The sequence below is a fragment of the Elephantulus edwardii genome, unplaced genomic scaffold (genome assembly GCF_000299155.1).
Source record: "Elephantulus edwardii isolate Elephantulus edwardi_28Jun2011 unplaced genomic scaffold, EleEdw1.0 scaffold00184, whole genome shotgun sequence".
Lineage (NCBI taxonomy): Eukaryota > Metazoa > Chordata > Mammalia > Macroscelidea > Macroscelididae > Elephantulus > Elephantulus edwardii.
The window spans coordinates 6,093,190-6,113,709 of NW_006399934.1; the positions used below are offsets into that span (position 1 = coordinate 6,093,190).

The 20,520-nt window shown below is 40.6% G+C and overlaps 5 non-coding genes across 5 annotated transcripts; 2 read left to right on the forward strand and 3 right to left on the reverse strand.

Moving 5' to 3' along the window:
* Positions 1-2,543: 2,543 nt before the first annotated feature.
* TRNAL-AAG lies at positions 2,544-2,625 on the reverse strand. Its single transcript has one exon. It is a non-coding gene; the product is annotated as a tRNA-Leu (tRNA).
* A 3,952-nt stretch (positions 2,626-6,577) lies between these two features.
* Positions 6,578-6,649, reverse strand: TRNAE-CUC. The gene has a single exon. It is a non-coding gene; the product is annotated as a tRNA-Glu (tRNA).
* A 1,078-nt stretch (positions 6,650-7,727) lies between these two features.
* TRNAF-GAA lies at positions 7,728-7,800 on the forward strand. The gene has a single exon. It is a non-coding gene; the product is annotated as a tRNA-Phe (tRNA).
* Positions 7,801-14,304: 6,504 nt separating this feature from the next.
* TRNAM-CAU lies at positions 14,305-14,377 on the forward strand. The gene has a single exon. It is a non-coding gene; the product is annotated as a tRNA-Met (tRNA).
* Positions 14,378-20,039: 5,662 nt separating this feature from the next.
* Positions 20,040-20,112, reverse strand: TRNAM-CAU. The gene has a single exon. It is a non-coding gene; the product is annotated as a tRNA-Met (tRNA).
* Between the last annotated feature and the right edge of the window lie 408 nt (positions 20,113-20,520).

Below are 20,520 nucleotides of genomic sequence, written 5' to 3' on the forward strand. Positions count from 1 at the left end.
ACTCTTCTCCAGCACCACAACTCAAAGGCATCAATTCTCTTTCTATCATCCCTATTCACTGTCCAATTCCCCAATGCATAGCACGTAATTGTGAAGACTGTAGCCTGGATCAGGCGCACCTTAGTTTCCAGCCTGATGTCATTACTCTTCAGTACTCTTGAGAGGTCCCTGACACCTGACTTTCCCAATGCAATTCGTCTCTTGTTTTTCTGGCTGCTGTTACTAAGAGTGTTGACTGTGGACCAAGTAAACTAAAACTGTTAACATCTCAATCTCTTCACCATCCATACTGATGCTGTCAATTGGCCCAGTGGTGAGAATCTTTTTTTCTTGATGTTGAGCTTCAATCCGTATTGAAGGCTGCAATCCTTGACCTTCTGCAGCATATGCTTCAGGTCCTCCTCAGTTTCATCAAGCAAGGTTCTGTCTTCCTCATAACGCAGGTTGTTGATGATTCTTCCACCAATCCTGATGCCACATTCCTCCTTGTAGGGCCCAGTGTCTCGGATGATCTGTTCTGTATATAGATTGAAAGGGTATGGAGACAAAACACATCCTTGACGGACCTCCTTCTTGATTTTGAACCATGTAGTGTGTCCTTGCTCTGGTCTGACAACTGCCTCTTGGTCCAAGTTTTGCATTAACACAATCAAATGTTCTGGGATTCCCATTCTTCTCAGTCAGCCATAGCTTGTTGTGATCCACACAGTCAAAAACCTTTGCATAGTCAGTGAAGCACAGATAGACATTCTTCTGGTATTCTCTGCTTTCTGCCAAGATCCATCTAACATTAGCTATAATATCCCTAGTACCATGACCTCTTCTAAATCCAGCCTGCATGTCTGACAGTTCTCTGTTGGCATATTGTTCCAAACGTTTTAGGATAATGTTCAGCAGACTCTTACTTGCACGTGATATTAATGATATTGTTCGATAATTTCCTCATCTCAGGTATCATATTTAGTCAATAATTTATTTGATGCTTGTAAACGTCACAAGACTAAACTTAATGAGAGCAGGGACCCACTGTGCTGATGTTTTTCTCCATGTTGTTGTTATGTGCCATCGAGTCATGTGTTATTCATAGCAACCCTATGTACAAGAACCCTAAACCATGCTTTATCCTATGCCAACCTCACTGTCTCTGCACACCTACTTCCATTACCCCAATCACGGAGTCAATCCATCTCCTTTAGGGTCTTCCTCTCCTGTGCTGTCCCTCCACCCTCCCAAGCATAACGTTCTTCTCCAAGGACTGGTCCCTCCTTGCAACATGCTCAATGTATACCAGACGGCGCTTCAGAATCCTTGCCTCTAAGGAGTATCCTGGTTTCACCCTCTCTAGGACAAACCTGTTTGTTCTCCTAGCAATCTATGGTATACTTACTCAACAGTCTTCTCCAGCACCACAGCTCAAAGGCATCGATTCACTTTCTATCATCCCAAGTCATTGTCCGGCTCTCTGACTCCTAGTATGCAATTGCAAAGACTATGGCCTGGATCAAGTGCACCTTAGTCTTCAGACTGACGTCATTGCTCTTCAGTACTCTTGAGAGGTCCCTGACAGCTGACTTTCCCAATGCAATTCTTCTCTTGATTCCCTGGGTGCTGGCACCAAGACTGTTGATTATGGAGCCAAGCAAACTAAAACTGTTAACTATCTCAATCTCTTCACCATCCATAATGATGCTGCCAGTTGGCCCAGGGGTAAGAATCTTTGTTTTCCTCCATATCACCCCTATTTCTATTGTTGGGGTTGGTAGGAGGGAGAAGGGGAAAGCAAAACGGCTTTTAGGAGGAAACAAACCAAAGCCTGTAGCTCTTATTTGGAACCATCCAGCAGGTGAGCCCCTGTGTATCTACAACTGAACAAAAAATTGCACGTTCCTTGCCTCACAGTTTTTACTGTATTTGATGAGCCCATTGTTGCAATTACTGTGTCAATCCAGCTCGTTGAGGGGTCCGCTAGTTTTCACTGATCCTCTCCAGGGAGTTTCCCTTTCCTGACAACACGTCCAAGTAGATGAGACCACGTCTCATCCTCTTTCCTTCCAAAGACCGTTCTGGCTCCTGGACTTTTCCCAAGACAGATTTGTTTGTGCTTTGATTCCTTTGATGCGGATTCTAAACGGAGAGGTTTTCTGCGGTCAGCTGGCAGAAGTGGAAAACAACAGCTGATGCCGAAAATAATTCTCAGGGCTGAGTAGGACCTATCTTATGTTACAAGTGAATTCCAGGAGCCTGACAACGATTCAGACTTTGGAATAAGAGAGTGAGTGGTATGAAAAACTTTTTTTTTTTTAAATGTGGTGCTTATTTCTGCTTTCACTGCTCCTAGAATGTATTTCTCCCTCAATAAAGGAGAAATTTGTTGAGCTAATAATTTGTGATAGGCACAGTTCCTGGAGCGATTCTTCCTTGAATTATCCCTGACCCCTTGAAATACAAGGCAGAAAAGGGGAGGAAGAAAGAGGCCACTTTGTCGAGGTTGTGAGAATCCGCCCCCAGTGGGTTTAAAGTATGGGAGAGTCAGAAAAATACTTTGGCAGCGGTGGGATTCGAACCCACGCCCCCGAAGAGACTGGAGCCTTAATCCAGCGCCTTAGACCGCTCGGCCACGCTACCACCTTCTTGTTCGGTATTTTCCCCTTCTCTTTTATGAGTAAATGTTGTCTCTTCGCCTCGTATCTGTGTAGTTGTCTTCTTTTCTCTGCAATTTAAAGATCCAGCACACTTCGAGGCCATGTGTCTGGCAATGGGCCACCACCCAGCCTAACTCCTGGACGCTTACCCTCACCACTGCTGGGAGTCTGCTCAGAAGACCGGGAAACCCGAAAGCCCTCTCCTTTGTCACCATGTCCCTCAGGCAAATGAGAGTTCGAGTGCCTTGGCTAAAGGAATCATATGAAAAAGAGTAAACCCCCAACACCCACCATCAGAAACCGCCATTTCCAGGGAACACCGACAAGGTGACAGAACACTCGGTCCTTGCTAGAAATCAAATAGCAACCTGATGAAGGAACAGAACCTGCTCCACTAAAATATTAATGGGTGGGGTGTTGTTGTTGTTGTTGTTGTGTGCCGTGAGTCAACTACGACTCCTGACAAACCTATGAACAACAGATCAGAACCTTGCTCCATCCTGTGCGGCCTACACAACTTCACCCACCCCCCACGCCCCCGCTCCGTGCTCACCCAGTGAACGAGTTCATCCCTAAAAGGCTGGGGAGCAGATAATTTTCAGAATTACATACTGGAATCAGATTATGTCTACTTTAATTAGACATAAAGAATATTCAAGGGTCCCATTAAGACTGTGGCGGACTGAGAAGAATGGGAAGCAGTCGTAAGAACAGAGCAAGGAAACACTTCATAGTTCAAAACTGGGAAGGGTGTATGCCAGGGATGTGTCCTGTCTTCATACCTTTTTAATCTATATGAGGAACAGATTATCCTGAGAGCTGGTCTGTTCAAGGAGAAATGTGGTATCAGGATTGAAGATAGACTCATCAACAATCTGCGTTATGCAGATGACACAACTCTGCTTGCGAAACTGAGGAGGACCTGAAGCACTTGCTGCAGAAGATCAAGGACTGCAGTCTTCAATATGGATTGAGGCTCAATGTCAAGAAAACAAAGATTCTCACCTCTAGGCCAATTGACAGCATCATGATAGATGGTGAAGAGATTGAGATTGTTAACAGCATTAGTTTGCTTGTGGCTCCACAATCAACACTCTTGGTACTAGCAACCAGGAAACAAAAAGATGAATTGCACTGGGAAAGTTTGCTGTCAGAGACCTCTCCAAAGTCCTCAAGAGCAATGATGTCAGAGACTAAAGTGTACCTGATCCAGGCCATAATTTTTGCAATTACTTGCTATGCATCAGAAAGCTGGACAATGGCTAGGGATGATAGAAGGAGAATTGATGCCTTTGAGCTGTGGTGCTGGAGAAGAGTGTTAAATATGCCATGGGCTACTAGAAGAACAAACAAGTTCATCCTAGAGAGGGTGAAACCAGGCTGCTCCTTGGAGACAAGGATTCTGAAGCTTCATCTGACATACTTTGGACATGTTGCAAGAAGGGACTAGTCCTTGGCGAGGTGGGAGGGTGGGGGGACAGCGCAGAAAAGGAAGACCCTCTATGAGATGTATTGATTCAGTGACTGAGGTAATGGGGGTAGGTGCGTCGGAGATAATAAGATTAGCAAGGGATAGAGCAAGTTTTAGGGCTGTTGTACATAGGGGACTCGATGGCACATAACAATAACAACCAAAGAAATGAAACCAAAGTTCCTTGCTATCCTATCTTGTTGATATATGCCATAGAGTCAACTTTGACTCATACTGGTAGAACCTTGCCTTATCCCGAACCAGTCTCACCAAATGTAACACTCCTGTGCCCAGTTACTGTGTCAATCCATGTCACCAGTCTCTTCCTCTCCTGCGCCAACTTTTTCAAGCATCATGTCCTTCTCCAAGGACTGGAACCTCCTGACAACATGCCCAAATTATGTGAGATGGAGCTTCAGAAACCTTGTCTCCGAGGAGCAACCGGATTTTACCCTATCAAGGGCATGCCTGTTTGTTCTCTTGGCAGTTCATGGTGTGTTCAGTACACTTCTCAAGCACCACAAAAGTATCAATTCTTCTTCTGTTATCCTTAGTATTTGTTCAGGTCTCAGATGCATAGCAAGCAATTGCAAGGTCCCTGGCCTAGATCAGACACACCTTGGTCTCTAGAGAGACATCGTTGCTCTTTAGTATTATGGAGATGACCCTGACAGCAGACTTTCCTAAAGCAATTCATCTTTTGATTTCCTGACTGCTGGTGCCAAGAGTGTTGACTGTGGATCCAAGTAGGATGAGATTGTTAACAACCTCAATGTCTTCTCCATCTTTTATGATGCTGCTAATTAGCCCAGTGGTGAGATTCTTTGTTTTCTTTGTGTTGAGATGCAATCCATATTGAAGACTGCACTTCCTGATCTTCTGCAGCAAGTGTTTCAAGTTCTCATTTTTGGAGAGCAAGGTTGTGTGATCTGCATAATGCAGATGAGTCTTCCTCCAGCCCTGATGCCACATTCCTCTTCAGCAAGTCCAGCCTCCAAAATGTGCTGTTCTGCATATAAATTGAAAAGTTATGGGGAAAGGAAACATCGCTGACACACTCATTTCTTGATTTTGAACCCTCCAGTGTTTCCTTGTTCTGTTCTTACAGCTTCCTTGGTCCAAGTATAGGTTTCTCATCAACACAATCAGATGTTCTGGGATTCTCTTTCTTCTAAAGGTTAGGCACAATTTTTCGTAATCCACACTGTCAAATAAATGCCTTTGTGTTTTCTATATAACACAAATAGACAACTTTCTGGTACTCTTTGCTTTCAGCCAAGACCCATTTGACGTTGGCAATTATATTCTTAATGATGATTCTTAGTGATTTAGGCACATTCCTAATAGTCCTCTTCTAAACTCAGTTTGGAGACAAAACAGCTTGAGGTAAAGAGGGTAGTGTTCAGGAAGTAACACCACGAAGTCCAGAAGATTGATTTCTTGTGAAACTTTACACAGAAAGGAACAGAATAGTTGCAGTATATCTAGAGATTTTTACAAATTACTTATATGCTTGTGTCAAAGCAAAATGTCTTGAATTTATCCTACTGGCAAGATGACAAGAAGATTACCAGTTTGAAAAAATTTTGGAAATTGGAGAAGCGGATGGCAAGAAGGAAGACTGCATAATTAATTAGAAAAGATTTCGTTTACCAGAAGTATAAAAACATTCTGTACAAATCTTTTCTTAATGTAAAATCAAGGCATCATAATCTTTGTTTGGAAACATCAAAAGAGATCATATGCACATCAAAATTTGTAAGACGTAAGAAAATAATAACCTAGCTGTGGCTGCTATTTAGAGTAATTAAGAAGAAAATTTCTATTAGCAATCATCGTCAAAAGCCAATTCACAGAACAGCAAAGTTTGTTTGCCCCCCCCAAAAAAAATAGTTACTAGTAAGATTCTCAAATATTCAGAATACATCGTTTGTGTGCTCTCAGTTTTCCACAGTTCTTTGATAAAACTTCTTTTCCTGACTCTTAGGAAAACCCAGGGAAAGGATAACATAACTGAAAACAGGTGGGGGCGCTAGAGAGAACAGCAGTGCGGGAAGCGCTTTCGGTGCAGGGTTTCAGTCCGCGCCGCTGTGCGCGAGCTACAGGAACTGAGAACAATTCAGAGCCGGAAAAGTGCTACAAAACTGATGTTTTCGTGGCTTCGCAAACACATTCAACAGTGAACTTTCGAAGCATGGAGCTATTTCCTCCTAAATTTCCCTCTCATCGAATTACCCAAGTGAGTTGGATTAATGAGTTCCCGACGCTCGTGAAACGCCGGGTTTTTATTGAAAATAGCCGTGGTTTATCATTTACAATTAAAATACCAAACTTTCTAAATAGAAAATGCTTCATGTGAAAACTAAAATTTAAATTTCCTTTATACCGAGAAGGAAAGAAATGAAAAGAATTAAGTTTCGTTTTATTTCCCTGTGAGTCAGTCACAGGTTTCTACAAAATGTACTTCCCTGACCGGGAATCGAACCCGGGCCGCGGCGGTGAGAGCGCCGAATCCTAACCACTAGACCACCAGGGAATGTGAGTGATAGTTTCTGAAATATTCTTATGAGGTGAATATTACATTTCCAGTCTAAGGAGATTTGCATTGCGCTTGATTTAATGATACCTAACAACAGCAAATAACATACATCAATCTCACATTCTGTAACAAAAAATAAAAGCAAGACTAGAGAATATTTGGCAGTAACAAAGAGTAATTAATGGAATATGTAGCTGTGTGGAACGTCCTGCTCTACCCTAAATCAGGGGATTCAATTGGATACAAATTATAAAATTTATGTAATTCGCATTAAATATAATCTAATTATAAATCATCAATCTCACTAATTTAATTATCTTTTTCCCTGTTTGAAAATAGAAACTTGGGCGGAGGGCCGGTTCTAGAAACTATTTTTTTTAAACGTATCCAGTGTCCCTCAATGTGCTTGTCATGGTTTTTACTGAGTTGCTACTATTAGGTACCACCAAGTTCATGTCAACTCACTGATCCCAGGCACGAAACATTGCTGGATTCTGCACCACCTCACACACTCACTGCTTTGGCAGGCCCCATTGTTGCAACCACTATGTCAAGCTTCCAGGTTGAAGGTCTTCCTCTCCTTCACTGACCCTCTATTTTACCAAGCAAAAAAATTTTACCCAGTAACTGGTCCCTGCTAACATGCCCAAAATCCTAACATGAAGTCTTGCCATGCTCCCTTCTAAAGACCACTTTGGCTGTACTTCTTCCAGAACATATTTTGTTAGTTCTCCTAGTAGACCATGTGTTCCATATCCTTTGCTATAATTCCATGCAATAAAGTCTTTGATCTTCCTCATTCGTTTTCAGGCTTTCCCATGCGTTTGAGGCTACCAAAACACTTGGGTCAGGTACACCTTAGTTCTCAAAATTACATCTTTTCTTTAAAGAGGTTTTTTGCGAATACAATTGCCTAACAAAAACCTTTAGATATCTTTGGCTAGTCTTTCCTTGGGCGTTTGCGTGGATTCAAGTAAAATGTATTTATTTGCCTAGTAATTAGATACTTTCAAGGAGATAAAAAGATTGAACAAATAAACTCATTATACATTGTTTCAAAGCGTTCCTGGGCGGAGCCGAAATAGCTCAGTTGGGAGAGCGTTAGACTGAAGATCTAAAGGTCCCTGGTTCGATCCCGGGTTTCGGCAGATGCCTACTTTTGAAATTTGTAACCAAAATAATTCATTTATGTTTTTGTTGCTATGCGTGTATTCCCTTAACGCGAAAGAAAAGGACCAAACTTGCTAACGGAGAATCAGTTTCCCTTCCTTGTAATGCTGGGTAATATTTCATTTTCTTGGTTTAGATTCTGTTACTATTTTTCCAAAGCTACCTAAGCTTCATTAAGTTGTACCAACAACCTTAAGATTCAAAATGACAAAATCTAACTGATTCTCTTTTCTCTTGTTCATTTCTACTTTATTGACTTCGTTCTCCCTCTAATCTTATTTCCCACCTGCTTTTCTTGACAAAGGGAATCTTCTCTCTTTCCATATCCAGATTGATAATGGGAAGAGAGAAGTTTGCTATGAGGAATGTTGTTGTTGTTGTTGTTGTTGTTGTTGTTGGGTGCAATTGAGTCGAGTACAACTGCTAGCGACCCTATCAACAACAGAGCTGAAACCTGTCTTACCTTGTACCATTCTCACCATCTCTGATACACTTGAGCACCTCGCTGCAGTCACTGTCAATCTATCTCGTTAGAGAGCTTCCTCCCGCTTGCTGACCCTCCACCTTTCCAAATATGATGTCCCTTTCCAAGGAAATAGCCCCTCCTTGCAAAATGTCCAAAGTATGTGAGACAAAACTTCACCATCCTTGCCTCCAAGGAACATCCCGGCTGCGGTTTCTAAAAGCCCTATCTGTTCATTTTTTTTTGCAGTCCATGGAATATTCAGTACTCTTCTCCAACATCATAACTCAAAGGTATCAACTCTTCTATCATCTTTATTCTTTGTCTAACTATCAGATGCATGCAAACGATTGGAAAACTGTATCTGGAATCAGATACACCTTAAATTGATACCATCACTCCTTAGTATTTTGGAGAGGTCCTTGACAGCAGACTTTTTCAATGCAGCACAATATGAAGAAAAGTATTATCCTTTCGATCCGATATTTCCTCAGGAAGTATTTGTTGAGTAAGTAACTAGTAAATTACTTTCAAGAGAAGGGAAAAGGCAGGGCAGGGAAGCTGAGGGAAAGCTTCTTGGAACTGGGAGCCACCATAATTAAGAATTCAGGAGGTACTATTGATCATATTGAGGGAACTGAGTACTGATTCAAAGAATTTTTCCTCACCCCCTTTTCCTGTTTATTTATTTGTCCCCACCTTCTTGCATCTTACTCAGACAAAAAGTTTTCTCTCATCTCCCACAGCTAATTAACCGTTTGGATCTCTGGATAAAGACAATGCTTCATCTATTTCCCTTCCTGCCCTCATGTCTTATTTCTCTTCAAACTACAAAATGCCTGAGTCACTAAACACAAGGACAGTGCGAGGCGGTGTTTGCTAACTCTTCCTCGTTTCACCAGCTGAGAGTCTGCTGTCCAGTCTCACCAAAGGATGACCACTTCTTACTGTCAGATGCCGGAGCTGTTGCAAGGAGGGACAAGTCCTTGGAGAGGGACATCATGCTTGGGCGGGTGGAAGGATGGCGCAAGAGGGGAAGGCCCTCTATGAGGTGGATTGATTCAGTGACTGGGGTAATCGGGATGGGTGTGTCAGAGGCAGTGCGACTGGCACAGAACAGAGCACAGTTTAGGGCTGTTATACATAGGGTCGCTATGAGTCGCAAACGACTCGGCGGCACATAACAACAACAACAACAACATGCTAATCTACTGACTATAATCATTTCTAAAACTCTCTTCTTTTGGACCTTGAACTTGAGTCTCCTTCAGGTGTCACCCCCCCAAATTCTTTGACTGCTCAAATTTTATTATTGTTGTTGTTATATTAATAATTGTTGTTGTTATATTAATAATTGTTGTTCTTCTTGTTGTTGTTGTTATCATTATCATTTTCCTCTAATTACTAACCTTGGGTTTTATTTTAAGGTAATTGTTGGCCCACGTGCAGCTATAAAATAATAAACATATGAAGTGATCCCATGTACCCGTCACCCTGAATACCTGGAAAGCTCAGTACAGTAAATTTGTTGCCTTGCTGCCTTGGGAAAGGCAGAGATCTCTCTAGGATACTAAGCCTCTAAGGAATGGTTTAGGGCACCAGCTGATGAGGGCATCTCTCAGTGAACGCAAAACTTGAGCATGGAGCAAAGGATGGGGCGAACATTAAAAAATAAGTAAATAAATAAAAATACGAGACTAAAACTTAAGAAAATACTACAAAAGGAAACTTGGGAGTGGTAATGGAGGAAACTGGAAGAAATGAGACTTGTCCTCGAGGTTGTCTCGGATGGAAATGTGGGCACAACTCCCCGTCTGCCCAGTAAGGTGAGTCTGATCTGCTTAATATCAGGCTGGGCTGGATCTCCTAGTTCTTAAACGACTGGTGCCCCTGTGTTCTCCCAGGAGTCTCCAGGATGGTGCTTTGCCTAGTACACCCCGACACACACACACACACACGCAAGGCCTTAGCCCCAAATTCGCAGAGTGGAGGGGCCTCGACCCTCCCTCTTCCTCTCCAGCCCACTCCCCACTCTGGACTGCAGAGATGATGACAGACCCTGGCTGCAAAGGTGATAAAGCTTCTTGTTTGTTCTTTTGACAGTCCATGGGATAGTCAGTATCCTTCTCAAAAGGCATCGGTTATTTTTGTGTTATCCTTATTCCTTGTCCAGTTCTCAGATGCATACATAGCAAGTGATTAAAATGACCAGGGCCTGAATCAGGCACACTTTACTCTTCAAATTGACATTAATAATTTGGAGAAGTCCCTGTCTGTAGACTTCCTCATTGCAATACATTTCTTAATCTCCTTGCTGGTGGTACCAAGAGTGCTGATTGTGGATCCAAGTAAGTCATAGTCAATGTCAATCTTTTCTCCATCTATCAAAATATTGCCTAGTGGTCCAGTGGTGAGAATTTTTGTTTTCTTGACATTGAGATGTAATTCATGTTGACCTCTTTGATCTTCTGCAGCAAGAGTTTTAAGTCCTTCTCACTTTCAGCAGCCAGTGCGGCATCGGCTTCCTAAACAACATGCTTCCGGAAACTCTATGACCTTTCATAAATGTCAATAGTTGTAGAGGGGCTTCAGGCCTTTTATTCATAGGGTCACTATGAGTCGTGCTCAACTCGAAGGCAATCAACAACACATTCAGCAACTCAGGCTGTGTCATCTGCATAATGCAGGTTGTTGGTGAGTCTTCCTCTGATCCTGATACCACAGTCTTCTTCACAAAGTCATTTTCTCAAATTGCTTGCTCAGCATACAGATTGAATAGGTATACAACTCTGATGCACACCCTTCTTAAGTTTAAACCTTGTAGTGTTTCTTTGCTCTGTTCACACAACAGTGTCTAGATCTAGGTATAGGGTTTGCATGAGTAAAGTGTTCTGGGATTCCAATGCTTCTCAAAGTTAGCCATAATTTTTTATGATCCACACAGTTCAATGCCTTTGTTCAGTCAGTAAAGCAGAAATAGTCATTCCTCTTATATGCTCTGTATTCAGCCAGAATCCATCTGACATCAGCAATGATAATATTCTTGATGTCATGGCCTCTTCTAAACCCAGCTGGACCTTCTGGCAGTTCTCTGTCTCAGTATCTCATTGTTAGCCATATTTTGTTATAATCCACACAGTGAAATGCCATCACCAATAAAACACAAGAAATGCCATCATCAATAAAACACAAGAAAGCATCTCTGTGGTAGTCTTTGTTTTCAATCAAGTTCCATCTGACATCAGCAATGATATTCCGCATTCCACAGCCTCTTCTGAATCCAGCTTGAATTTCTAAAAGTTCCCTGTCTGTGGACTGTTTCAGCTGTTTTCAAGTAATCTTTGGCAGGATTTTACTTACATATGATGTTAATGACTTGTTCTATAATTCCACACTCTGCTGGCTCACCTTTTTTTGGATTGTGTTTTTTCCACTTGGTTGGCCAGGCAGTTGTCTTCTAAATTTGTTGAAAGTGGTAGGGTAGAGGATTAATTGATATGAGAATTACAAGGAGAAGGTGGGGAAACTGCTGTTACATTTTGCATATTATAACTAATGGTATGAAACAAAATATGTGTGGTTGAATGAAAAAGTAATTTGCTTTGTGAACTCCCACTCAAATCATAATAAATTTTTTCAAAATTAAAAACATAAAAAGAACATCTCACAAGCATGGGACATGGAATACTCAGTATTTTACTTACTAGCAAAGCAAAGTTTTAAATTTGTTGCAATTAGTCAATTGCAACAGATTCATATCTAACCCTCCTGGATGGGTCTCCTAGTCTATATAACAATTTATTTCATTTTCTTTTCTGTCTTGTTCCAGAATTGTGAGATACAGTTTCTGTATATGCTCTTCCAGCCCTTTCGCCATCATGCCCAATCTCTAAGTCTTTTTTGCACCTTGTGCAGTTTGTTCTTTTTTTGATTTCTTACCATCCAGCCCCACTGAGATTACATCTCAACATTAAGAAGATAGAAATTCTCATCACTGGGCTGGTGGATGGAGAAAATATTGAAATTGTCATTAACTTCATCTTCCTTGGTTCCAAAATCAACACCCTTGGTCCACTATAGCAGTCAGGAGATCAGGAAATGTGTTGCATTGGGCAAGTCTGCAGTCAGGGCCTCTTCAAATTTCTGAAGAGCAATGGCATGGGTTTGAAGACTAAAGTGTGCCTGACTTGGGCTGTGGTCTTTTCAATTGTTTACTATGTGTCTGACAGCTGGACAATGAATAAAGATGACAGAGGCAGGGAGTGTGGAGGAAATTTATGCCTTTGAGTTGTAGTATTGGAGAAGAATACTAAATATAAAAAGAACAAACAGGTATGTCATAGGAAAAGTGCAGACAGAGTGCTTCTTTGAGGTGACAAAGTTTTGTCTCACACTCTGAGCATATTGTTAGGAGAGGCTGTTCTTTAGAAGGAGAAATCATGCTAAGAAAAGTCAGCAAAAGAGAAGAAGACAAGTGGATTGACATAGTGGCTGTAGCAATGGGCTCAAGTAGGTTAGAGATAATGAGGATGTCATAGAATATGACAGGGTTCAGATCTGCTGTTTATAACGTCACTATGAGTTATACTCGACACAAAAACATGTCACAACAAGAAATTCCTTTACATATGTATGTCCATCTGTCATTAAGATAAAGTCAATTCTATGTTTTCAGAGGCACCTGGATCATGCCGACATTAGCACTGTGATCATTTTGTCATTATCTGAATTCTTGGAAAACAAGGTTAAATAAGCAGAATATTGAAAAACAAAATAAAATTTAACACTGTCTCTATACAAACAAAGGCAGAAGAAAGAAGGCCTGTTTACCCTCACGACTTAGACGAGCTTACATTACACATTTGATTCACATCGCTGGGAATGATGCAACACTGAATGATTCATGACTGAACAGAAAATCAAGCAAGGCTGCCATCAGCCGCAGACAAGGGGAAACAGTGCCAGTAACTAAGGGTGCCAGAAAATCTATGCCCTAACCAAAAAGGAAAACAAAACCACCACACAAAAAAAAAGAAGAAGAAGAAGAAGAAAAAAACGACCAAATTTGCCTTCAAACTGATTCTGACTCGTGGTGATGTGTTAGAGAGTGAAACTGTTGCATAAGGTTTTATTGGTTGTAACCTCCTTGGAAGTAGATCACCAGGACTTTCTCCCGTGGTGCCACAGAGGTGTCACCTCCAACCCCTGGTTTTGCAAACGTGCACTGAATTTGCACTGTCCAGCAACTAGGCATTAGAGTTCTTAAGTTGCTCTAAGTCCTGATTTTGGAGGAGTTAAAGCTGTCAGACAAATGTTGATACTTTCTCCAGTCCTCTGTGTCTGAAAAATTAAGCACCAATTTTCATAATATGTGGAAGTTTTCCAAAAGATGAGACTTTTCTCCGCCTGTTCATATGCTAGTACATGCCCAAGAGCTGCACCAAAACAACCTTGTTCTGTTAAACTTTGAGTTCTCACACTCCCAAGAACATTTTCGACTTTGTCAAACCCGAGGAAAGTTGCAGTCAGTGTAAAAGTGGAAATTGGGATTGCATTTTCTTCTCTACAGTGAGAACAAATGACTCCAGACGTTTGTGAAGGAAGAAAATAAGATAAACTGAGAGCTGGGAACCGACGTGTGGGGTCAAATGAAGTTTGCTGTTGTTTAGTAGCAAACTTGCCCTGGTGTTTAATATGCTGATAGCAAAGGTTGGCTATAAAGGGGAAAAGAATAATGACTCACAGCAAAATGAACATGGGGGTGAGGGTAGGGATGGGGGTGCAAGTTTTCTGGGCAGGAAATTTTTTTTAATTTTCCATCTGATCAGTTAGAAGTCAAAAGGAGGAGCAATATTTTTTTTTCTCACTCGGGTCTTAGAAGTTGGTGCACTATTTAATACATTCTAGAGAACACTTTTTAAGAAAATTAAAATGAACGTCGTCAAGAACCATGAAATCAAAGTATTTGTCAAACTGAAGTTCAATGGTAAAAATACATCACGAAGAACGCTTTCTGTCTGCCTCCTTAGCGCAGTAGGCAGCGCGTCAGTCTCATAATCTGAAGGTCCTGAGTTCGAGCCTCAGAGGGGGCAGTTGTTTTGCCAACAACGTTGAGGGGGGAAAAAAACCCTAACCTAATTGAGGGTGACTTCCATAACACCTGGTCTTCGATCCTGATTTGTGTTGTCACAGTTTAAATCTAAAATGTATTTCCTTTGTAACAATCATACAAATTTTTTTGTATAAGTTCCTCTGATTGACATACTGTAGACATTTCCTGATTAGTGCAGAGCACAGAAAGAGTATTATAATCAACCTTAGAGGGGTAAGAGATAATAAGCAAAAGAGAGAGGAGGGGAGGGAATATGTTCATGTTAAAAAACAAAAACACTATTAAATTCTTCTAGGGACACGATTATATTGAAGCAACATAATTGACCGAAAAAAATTAGAAATTAAAAAAAAAATAGAAAAAAATTAGAAATCAGATAGATGAGACCTTGATATTTTATTTTCCCAAAACTCAGTAAATGAAACTGATTTGGATTTATTTAACGATATGACCGTAACAATGACCAAATTCCATTTTCACTTCATACAAACATGTGACTTGTTTGCTTTATGGCTTCTCTATATAATGAGATCCTAATCCCAGTTCTCACTTATCAACTTCCCATTAGATTACCTCACCTCTTTTCTTCATAGCCTTTATTTTTATATGAAGTTCCCTATCCTCCTCCTCCACCCTCCACATTCATTGGATTCATCGTTGTGTATGTTTTAGGCATTCTAAATCACCCAGGTTCCTAATAATACCACTTTTCTTGTATTACCTAGAATGGTATGCAGATGTACTAGCAAAAATGCCTCATACTTTCCTTTTACAATTCTTTTTCTGTGCCTTTTCTCTATTCCAAATTCTATCCATATCCCTTTTAATTTGATTCATGGATATTTCTGCCTTTAATTTCATAGGAAAAGATGCTCCTGTCACTGTATAAAGTAATCCAAGCAATTATTTCTAAAATACATTCCGAAAGGAGATCCTATGGAACTGTTCTACTCTGCTCGCGCTCTCAGTCATAGACATGTTAGGAGTTGAATCAAATCACCAACCAACCATATTTCTTTTTTTAAAAAATGTATTATTTTTGTGTGTGTACCCGTCAAATCGGATCTGACTGGTACAGGAGGAGAGTGCCCCTCCTTCTCCAGCAAAACATCTGGTGGATTCGAACAACCATATTTCTAAAATATTCCTATAAAAGGAGATGTAATCAATCTCCTGGAAGGGGGGTTGGGGGGGGGTTGTCCTGCATCTTCAAAGTTTCTGCTCTAATTTCCCCCACATCCTAAGAAAACCAGGCACAAAATTTACTCAACTAATAGGTTTTGAAAATTTATCTTGAGCCAGGCCTTCTTCCAGACTCTGAGTTTGTAGTGGTAGGAAGGTTTACACTTCAGAAAGGAGAGACAGACAACAAACGGGACATTATGATACTAATGTTTGAATAGGCGTTATGATAAATGCTCTCAAGGAGTACAGATGACAAGATGTTTAGAGAAAGAGACAAGTATAATCTATACCTGAAATAATGCAAGTGAAATTTTTGAATAATCCCTAGAATACGCTAACAGTTGAATGAACGTTAGCCATTTTTATGTCATCATTTTCACTCTTACTATAATATAGATCGGTGAGAGTGTCATATTTAGCTCATTTAGGTTACACCATGTTCAACAGGCTACTTCATCTCTCAACTGCTTTTTCTTCCTTAAACCTCAAAACAGAAATACCTTTCTCCCCATCAACAAACGAATGGCTAGAGAAGCTGTGGTATATTCGCACAATGGAATACTATGCTGCATTAAAAAACAAGGAACTCATGCAATATTATTCAAAATGGTTGACTCTGGAGAACATTATGCTGAGTGAAATACCCCAGTCACAAAAGGACAAATATTACATGATGATGCCACTGTTGTAGAATGGGACTGTCCTTGGGGTTGGGGAGAGACTGAGTAAGATGGGTTCAATAATGTATACTGCACTGAAACAGAGGAGGGAGAAAATGGTTTAAAAGAGATATATAACTAGGTATTTCTGTCATCACAGGAGTCTAGAGCGAGGGCTACATGGTGGAGGGGACCTGGGGGAGGGTTGGTAAAACAATGAAAGAATCTTTTCTTTTACTTTTCCATAATTTTTGACTCATGTACTTATAACTTGTTAGTCAAATTTGTGTCTTCTAGGTTGCAACACCTCCATGATACATCTTCAAGGATATGAACATGTACAACCAAGCACAATCAATAAGAGTGCATCTAAATTCCAAAATCAATCTCCATAATAGTCTATGTGTTTCCTACTGCCAAAGGGGCCCTTTAGAGTAGTGAGAGAAGATCTTCACCCTGAAACCCACAGCGTCCCTTTTCAGCAGGAAGTAGCTAAGAGAATACGCCATCCCCTTTTCCTTATGACTCAGGGTGAAGTCTCTCTCAGGGAGGAGTGATAGGGAATGGCAAAGGACACACTGACAAAGAAGATTAATCAGAACTGGCTTTGACAAGCACTGTGGCATTTGGACAAGAACAAACTGGGAGGAGGGTAGAGAGAATAGTGCAACAATGAATGAATGGAAACCCAAAATCTCTGTAAATGTTTATGAAAATTAATAAAATATAATTATAGGAAAAAAAAGAAATACCTTTCTCAAAGATTGAGTTAAACACAGTGATTGTTAAATGGTGTGCTTCTAATTATGTGTTTATTCGTACCACCATTGAAGGCAGATTTTAGGCAGCTGACTAAACGATAGTAAAATAAAGTGGAAAATGTTTTAAAAATCAAGATAAAAGGAACTCAGACTAGCAATCTAAGAAGCAGCTTTGGTTGGTTGCTGGACTGATTCAACTCGTAACACACGTCTTTAACTCGGAGTGTGAGAAGAGTAGAACAGGTCCATAAGATTTTCTTTCAGAAACCATTCACCAGGCCTGTCTCTGGAATTACTGAGTGGGTCCAAATGATAACATATCCTTTAATAATGGGTCACTTAATTGTTTGTGTCACTCGTTAAGAAAGAATATTACAGGTGCTCTGAGCGTTCTTACAACTTCAAAATATCAGGCTACACAGAGAGCTGATCTTTTCCAGGCTGTTAGACAAGAAAGTTGAACAATGAATAAAGAGGCCCTGAAAAGTGCCTGTCTTTTCTCTCTAATATACTTGTCTTAGTCAGTTCTTCCCTTTTCCTTTTTTTCCCCTCCAGCACCACTGTATCTTGATTGATTTTCAGATCCAATCCCCAACCTTGGAAATAGGCCACAAAACCCAACAATCTTGTTCTTGGGCTTGTTTAGTTTTCTTTTTCATGTGAGGGTGCAATTGGGAAGGGTGTACACCAGGGATGTGTCCTATCTCCATACCTTTATAATCTATATGTAGAACAGATTATCTGGAAGGCTGGGTTCTATGATGAGAAATGAGGCATTAGGATTGGAGGAAGACTCATCAAAAATTTCAGGTATACAGATGACACAACCCTGCTTCTAGGAACTGAGGAGGACCTGAAGCACTTCCTGCAGAAGGCCAAGGACTGCAGACTTCAATATGGATTGAAGCTCAACATCAAAAAAACCAAGATTTTCAACACACGGCCAATTGGTAGCATGATGATAGATGGTGAAGATATTGAGATTGTTGACAGTTTTGGTTTGCTTGGCTCCACAATTAACACTCTTGGCACCAGTTAAAAAGACAAATTGCACTGGGGAAAGTCTGATGTCTGAGACCTCTCCAAAGTACTGAAGAGTAATGATGTCAGTATGGAGATTAAGGTGTGCCTGATCCAGGCCATAGTCTTTTTAATTACTTGCTGGAATTACAGAAATTAATTACAGAAAGCTGGACAACGACTAGGGATGATAGGAGAGTTGATGCCTTTGAGCTGTGGTGCTGGCTCTAGAAGAGTATTGAATATACCATGGACTGCTAGGAGAACAAACAGGTTCAGCCTGGAGAGCGTGAGACCAGGCCGCTCCTTGGAGGCAAGGATTCTGAAGCTTTGTCTGATATACTTTGGACATATTGGACTGAAAAGGTATGGAGAGACAGGACACATCCTTAATGTACTCCCTTCTTGATTTTGAGCCATACAGTGTTTACTTGCTCTGTTCTGAGCACTGCTTCCTGGTCCAAGTATAGATTTCACATAAGCACGATCTGGGATTTATTTCCATTCTCCACAAGGTTAACCACAATTTGTTGTGCTCCACACAGTAAAATGCCTTTGCATAGTCAATGAAACACAGATATCCCTCTGGTACTCTTTGCTTTCTGTCAAGATCCATCTAACATTGGCGATAATGTCTCTAGTGTGGCAGCCTCTTCTAAACCCAGCTTATATTTCTGGTAGTTCTTTGTCAATGTACTGTTCCAGTCGTTTCTGGATAATCTCCAGCAGGTAGTTTTCAAAACGGATTAAAGCTCAACATCAGGAAGACAAAGATTCTCAGCATTAAGCCAATTGGCAGCCCCATGATGGATGGGAAAGAGATTGAGGTTGTTAACAGTTACAGCTTGTGTCGACTCCACAATCAATACTCTTGGCACCAGCAGTCAGAAAATCAAAACATCAATTTATTACATTAGGTACATCTGCTGTCAGGGATCTTTCCAGAATACTGAGAAACAATGATGTCAGTCTAGAGACTAAGGTGCGCTTGATCCTGTCCATGGTCTTCGCAGAAAGCTGGATGCATAGCATCTAAGAGTGCATAGCATCTAAGGATGACAGAAGAATACATGCATTTGAGTTGTGGTTACCATAGACTGCCAAGAAAACAATTAGGTCTGTTTGGTAGAGGGTGAAACCAAGTTTCTCCTTGGAGGTTAGGATTTTGAAGCTGTCTCACATGGTATGTGGCCAGGAGGGATCAATCTTGGAGAAGCACATCATACTCAGAAGGGTGGGGGGACAGCGCAGAAGAGGAAGACCCTAGATGACATGGATTGATACAGTGACTAGGGCAATGGGGGTAGGTGTGCTGGAGTCAGTGAGACTGGTTCAAAACAGGACAGGCTTCACAACTACTGTGCCTAAGGCCGTTATGACTCACAGGTGACTCGACGACACATAACAACAATTTTTTTTTTTTGAGGGTTTGAGAAGAATCTTGAGTAGCCCGTGGACTTCTTTTTTTTTTGTTTGTTTTAATTTTTTAAGTTTTATTTTAATATTTTTAATGAACATTTACAGAGATTTTGGGTTTCGATTCATTCATTGTTGCACTTTTCTCCTTGCCCAGCCCCCCCCCCCGGCCCCCCCTAACAAAAATTCTTAATGAAAACCTCTTATTTCTTAAGAAAGCTTTGCGCAGGAAACTGCACTGCAATTCCAGAGGTGCGCGATTCAAATCCACCAGATGCTCTGCTGAAGGAGGAACAATCGCCTCCTGTAAAAGAAAGACAGAAAGAAAGAAAGAAAAGAAAGAAAGCTTTGCATAAAATCCAATTTCCTCAGATATGTTAGAAAAGTGTTAGAATAGACTTTTCTGAAGAAAAAGAAAGAATAACAGATCTGCCATTTGCCGACTTTGGTGTTTGTTTTATATATATAATATATAAATATATTATTAATATATATTCTATATTAATATATATTCTATATTAATATATATTCTATATTAATATATATATATAAAACTTCGGAATTAAAATGAAAAGAGAAGAAAACTGCACAAAATCCTGGTTGCCCCCTCTGAGGTTCGAACTCAGGACCTTCAGATTATGAGACTGACGCGCTGCCTACTGCGCTAAGGAGGCAACTGTACCACCCACTTGCTCTAAATCCCTATGAGGATCACATTAAGAAGTTTTCCAAGGGAACTTCTGGTGGCCTAGTGGCAAGGAGCTGCAACTACAATCCTAGTGGCTCACGGTTCGAATCCACCAGATGCTCGGCCGGGAAAAGGTCAGATCTGATTTAACGGTACACACACACACACACACACAAGTTTTCCAAACGGCAACGCAGAGAAATGCTTGTATAGAATTAAACGTACATTAATTAAACTATGTATATTAACAATTGTGTTAAAATTAATTATGTTATAAATAATAATACATTTTTTAAATAACAAAAAGAAAGGCAAGGCTTCCGTTTGGGGGGTTTTATGAAAAGAATATTTTTTAATTGGTTTTCATATAATAATTCCTTTTCATTATGTTTCA